This window comes from Poecilia reticulata, linkage group LG21 (genome assembly GCF_000633615.1).
Source record: "Poecilia reticulata strain Guanapo linkage group LG21, Guppy_female_1.0+MT, whole genome shotgun sequence".
Taxonomy (NCBI): Eukaryota; Metazoa; Chordata; class Actinopteri; order Cyprinodontiformes; family Poeciliidae; genus Poecilia; species Poecilia reticulata.
The window spans coordinates 16,436,501-16,442,248 of record NC_024351.1 but is presented as its reverse complement, the minus strand read 5'-3'; the positions used below and the strand labels follow the sequence as shown (position 1 = coordinate 16,442,248).

Below are 5,748 nucleotides of genomic sequence, written 5' to 3'. Positions count from 1 at the left end.
TATATGGGCAGAAAAGCATAATTTTATAGTTGTTTAAAAGTGAAATCTTACTGCAGCCGAATAAAATAATCATGTTTATTAAATGTGGACATACTAGTCTTAAATCTCCACAAGTCAAGGATTCGTTTTATTCGAGCTCTCACCTTTATTTTTATTCTCTGAGGTTTTGATTCGTCAACACACAAACCTGCGTTGAGAACCGGAGGGAGACACTAAGCATGATATGTTGGAGATTTAACATGAAAATTTAAGCAGCTCTCATGTTTGTATTGGTCTTTCTATTTTGGGCAGCTACCGCTTCTGGCATGTGTTGGCCGACTGCGGCGCCTGCGGGACTTTGCCTAGCCCCTGGCATTGTCATTCTTCATTGATCAGAGGGGAGAGGCTAACAAGGTCTCCAGGCTACATGCTGCTTTCCGACTGCTGTAAGAAACCTGTTCCCACTGCTCACACTCAGTTGGCCTTTTTTTATGCCGCCTTTCTCTTGGCAGTGTTAAAAAGACATGCTTATTCAAGAGTTTGCAAGAAATTGGACATTCTGGATCGCTTCTCTAAGGCTGTCGTTATTGTTTCAGGTACGACAGCCATGAAATCAATACCTGGGTTAATCCCCATCAGTGCTGCCGTGAATGCTTGATCAGATTCAGATGAAATAAACAAACATGAACTTGATTGAAAATTACCGTAGCTGAGAACGTTACAGGAAACAGAATTAGCAATTTTACCGCATAGCATATCTTCAATATGCTCATTTATATTTGCATTTTCATTTTATACTATGCATATAATACTGTGGTGCAAATGTGCACCACGTTATCCATATAAAAGCTTTATCTAGTATTTTAGTTGCAAACCCGTAACATCCATGAACTACAGGGGGTAAAACGGGATTGCTCATTCTACAAAGGGAAGACAGTTGTAGAAGCAGCTGGACAGTGAAAGCAGAGTCACCGCATGACTTTCCAGAGTCCATCTAATCTGAGAAACACACTGCTCAGCAGAATCTGATGGGCATGATGACACGTTTAATGGGGCCCAACAACTTTGCTTGTATTCAAAGCCGCAAACTGATGTGAAAGGTCTGCATGAGGAACACGACGAAGAGCTGAGAAGGTCCCATCTGGAAATACATTGCGTAATTTTACACGTTGCTCGGGTCAAATTTCATGGTTTCACAACGACAAAGTGATGCTTTAGAATCACGCAGGAACCGTGATCACGGCAGATTGGGTTTTATGACGTGAACGTCGTCAGAGTTGTCAGGCTCCCAGCCGAGACGGGGAGCCTTTTTGGGAGCGTCCCGTTGTCGTCGCAGAAGCACTGCAGCAGGTCCAGTCCAACCTGTTTGTTAATCTAGTTTGACATTGCTGCTTTATTTACACAAGTGGGGAAACCCTTTACATGATTAGGTTTGTTAGCACTTTAGTTCAAGTAAGCGATCTTCATCATGAATTTAGGTAAAACTATGTATAGTTACAGCGGCAAACAAAAGCCTAAGGTGAGGCATTAGCTAAGACAATACATGTTTAAGTGTTCAGTATTTGTTGACTTGTCCCTATTAAAAATAAGCTAATACACAAAAAGAAACTTTTTAATTAGCTTACCTCCAGGTTATCAGATCTTGAGTTTTAGAGCTGACCTTTTAACCTGCAACCTGCACAGCAATCAGCCCTCCATGTGACCTAGTCTGCTGACCCCCTGCAACTCTCTCTTTTCTTACTTCCTCATTAGTGGCTTGCTCTCATTGAAGAAAATCCATTAGCTATCATTCTGTTTCACACAGCATGACTCAGGATTTCTTTTCTTTTTTTTTTTCTTCTGGTTTTCACTTTTTAATACACTCAAGTTTGCATGCCTCCGAATGTAAGTGCATGTACGAGTCACACCGTTTACCTGAAGTTGCTTTATATTTCCGTCTTTGACTTATTGCACACTTGTTTATCTCCACAGACTGCAGTTCTGCTCTTCCTCCTCCTCGTGTCTGAGGAACATCCAGAGCAGCACATGCATCCCTCTTCCCACGCGCTTCTCCTCTGGCACGCGTTGCATCTGGACAGGATGAAAGCGAGGTCTGAACACGTCTCTGCCTGCTCGGATCTAAATTGACTCACTTTAAACTCTGAGCTATGCCGAATGTCCCGTGGTTACAGACAGGAAGAAGGTGAAGCCACCAAAGGGCTCTGTGCCAAACTATCTGTAAATTTGCCAGAGAACTTTGATGTGCAAAAAAAAAAAAAAAGAGAGAAATTGAAGAGGAGGGTTGCATAATCACACGAGCAGCGAATATTCAGCCTTACTGATGCTTCACGTGCTACTTATTGCCTAAATGAATGGCGGTATTTTAAAGCAAAAGTAGCCTAAGAATAAATGTTAAAATTCATTTTTTTAAATAAAGAAAAATGCAGTAAAAGCTGCAGACTGAAGTTGCTGAATAGATTTTGTTCTTTATTAGGAAGCAAAACAGAAAGCCAGCCCATCTGGGACCCAATTGAAAAAGAATTCGATTGATCTTTTGGTTACCCGCGTCACACTAAAGCAGAGCGATGCAAACTAGAATAAATCCTACCAATTAGGTGGTAGCAACAGAGTCGGGCCATTGTCATCTTCAGACCCTCCAAAAGTTATTATTGTGCTACAAATTTCTTTCTTTGAAAAGTCACAACATATTTTTGTCCCAAATAAAACAAATCTGACTGTGCAAAACAAGGGTACAGAAACGCAAGCGCCAAATCAACCCGTAAATTAAAATAATCTTTCAATAAGAGTTTCACTTTTAATATGAAGACATACATGTCAGCTGATGTGGCAAAGCACTAAATAAGATTGGCAAAATGTAGCTGAAAACTTTTTGGTTTTTAATATTGACCATAAAATTCCAAGGCGTGAGATAATTCTAAATGTCAGCGGCTTGACAGCAGGAAATATCTCCACATAAAAACCTGGTAACATCCCCATCAAACTATTGTTTCAGTGGAGTAGGAAGACGTTTAGCTATGAGCACAAGTACACCTGTTTTGCAAATATTTCAAGCCTTTATCTCCTCTAATTTTAGTGATAATGACTTACAGATAATAAAAACTCAAAATTTAGTGTCTTAAGACATTAGGATATTGCATACGTTAAATGCGGCGTGGCAGCGGCACTGACCGGCTTGCTTTGATAGCGGCGGCCCTCTGTGGGAGGCTCAGGGCGGGCCAGTTCGACGGTCAATCAAATAAAGGAACACCATGGTCACTGAAGCAGCTTTTGGAAGCTTTTGGCTGCCAGGAGCCAAGTTGGAAATGAAATCAGCTTCTCTATCATTAGAAGGAAGCACGAAGAGATTGAAAATGTCCAAGTGATCGTCTGCATTGAGCGTGGCGGCGTTCAGAAACCCCAACACGACAATCTGCAAGTCATGAATTTCAAAATAAAATTCAAACTTTAATCTGAAAGGAGAACTCTGGACCACTGAGCAGCCATTCTCCTTCTTCTTCTTCTTAGCCCCGGTAAGACGCTTTTGACACTGGCCTGGTTCAGCACTGACTTGATACAGCAGTACAATGTTAAGATACTTTGAATAACTAGCAGAACTTACTGTACTGTTTGATAACTAGGATCAGTTGGAATGTATATATCCATGAATTGAAAAGATTTTTTTGCAATGGGCCTCAAAGCATTTGCTGGGTATTTGTACTACATAAATGAATTGAATTGAAATGTGTAGCCTAAGTCTGTATGTAGTGGCTCTTGATGCACTGACTGCAGCCTCGGATCATTTCTGTTTAATCGCCCCAACATACTTGGATGGATGGATTTCACTTAACAGTCCTGTCAAAGCTTCGGTTGTCCCTACTGCTGGTGTACTTTTTCCTTTCACACATTTTCCTTCCACTCAACCATTTATGACTATGCCTGGATAGAGTGAGCAACCGTGTTATTTAACTCTGACCTTTTGAAGCTTGCTCTACTGTGTGGGGTGTCGATGTCAGCAGTCTTCCCCATGACTGTGCAGGAGACTGACCCAGGCAAAGAATTATTTGCTGATAAAGGTGTGACAGCATGAGTTTTGAAAACTCAACTTCTCAGGGTATTTCCTTTAAATTCTGGGTTTTCATCATCTGTCAGCCATAATATTCAAAATTACAAGAAATAAAGGCAGCAACGTAGCAGCTGTAAGGCACCAATAAATCTGCTGGCCGATAAGTCAGTGCAACCCTAGTACAAACATATTTTTGAGAATTATCTTCAGACATCGTGTGTAACATATTATTTTACATAAAGGTACATTGTTGACTCCTGGAGACAGTTTTGATTCAGGTGGTCAAGCTGAGTAAATGAAAAAGGGTCAGAACACTCACTACGCTATCTAGGCTATTTTAAGCTTTCAGCATCTTGGGGAGAGTAGATCTTTATCGATGCAGATGTCCTCAATTTTGGGAGATCGGTAATCAGCTGATTTTTACATGTGAAGCTGATCTTATCCACTGATGTTTTCAACCTTGGCAAAGGTCTAAATATCAACCACTGTGCTTTTCTTTTCTCCTGTTAGAGACGTTTGACTGACAAACCGGCTGACCAGGTCATGTCTGCACATCTACAGTTAACAACAGTCACCCCATTGTTGCCAGTTCAGCAACTTGATATATTGAGCAACATTTCAGACAAAAAAAAATGGTATCGGCCAAAATCGGAATCGGTAAGTTAGGCTTTTCAAAAGATCGGTAATCGCCAATCTGCCAGAAAACTGCAATTGGTGCAGCCTTAGTTTGTACATTGGCATTAACATAGTTACATATCTTTCTATTTTTACGTTTTAATTCAGTAGGCTTGACTACATGCATGGGTACATTGTAGTACAATAAAGTTGTAACAGTAAAGTCCATTACTTAACTAAAAATGACAATGCGGTTAGAAAGCAGAATGCTTGGCTTGGCAAAGACTAAAACATTAGAACCTTGTTGTTGTCACAAAATGTGCGCCTCCCTCTCTACTGCTGCTCACTGCATCGTCAGCTGGCCTGTGTTCACTCTGACTGCCTTCTTTCTGTCCGTCTCTCATCTTCTTCTTTTGGTTGCTGTTTTACGTCTGTCGCACCAGAAGTCGATGCTACAGCAAATATGTGTGTAATTTTCCCACATTTAGCAATGGTTCGTATGTTCAGCATCCGTTGCTTTACAGAATTGAAAAGGAAGGCATGGTATTTCTTAATTTCTAAAAAAAAAAAAAAAGTCCATGTAACGAGTTTATCTGCACATCAAATTGCACGTGCTACAGCGGCAGCTGCGTAGGAAGCTGGTGCAGGAGTGGTATTCGCCCAAAGCGGGGTGTCTCTTCTTACGCGACTGAAATGCAAAGCAAAAATAGTGCATAGTGGATGTAAAGGCAATTTAGATTCTTCACTTAATGAGCGTTTATGTTTTTGGAGTGTGGGAGGAAAATCAACATGTGTATAGAAAGAACGTTAAAACTTCCCACAGAGCGGCCAGAGGAGCTTCTTCCTTCAAAGCTCCAGAACTGACCGGTGCTCCGCTATGCTATACATTTTGATATTTTCTCTTAATTGCTATTTTTATGGTGAAAATGAATAATTGTGTTAATTTGTGTTTTCTGTATTTCCTGGATTCATTTTGTGAGCAAATACTTTACATTGAGTCTTTTAAAGTGCCTGTTCCATCCATCCATCCATCCATCCATCCATCCATCCATCCATCCATCCATCCATCCATCCATCCATCCATCCATCCATCCATCCATCCATCCATCCAT

At 40.8% G+C, this 5,748-nt stretch overlaps 1 long non-coding RNA gene across 1 annotated transcript in view; it reads left to right on the top strand.

Moving 5' to 3' along the window:
- Positions 1-2,322, top strand: part of LOC108165749 (uncharacterized) — a 9,944-nt gene extending 7,622 nt beyond the window's left edge. Inside the window, exons 2-3 of the long non-coding RNA XR_001776077.1 lie at positions 292-425; positions 1,951-2,322. This is a non-coding gene — a long non-coding RNA (uncharacterized LOC108165749). The remainder of the gene's footprint in view (positions 1-291; positions 426-1,950) is intronic.
- Positions 2,323-5,748: the final 3,426 nt, after the last annotated feature.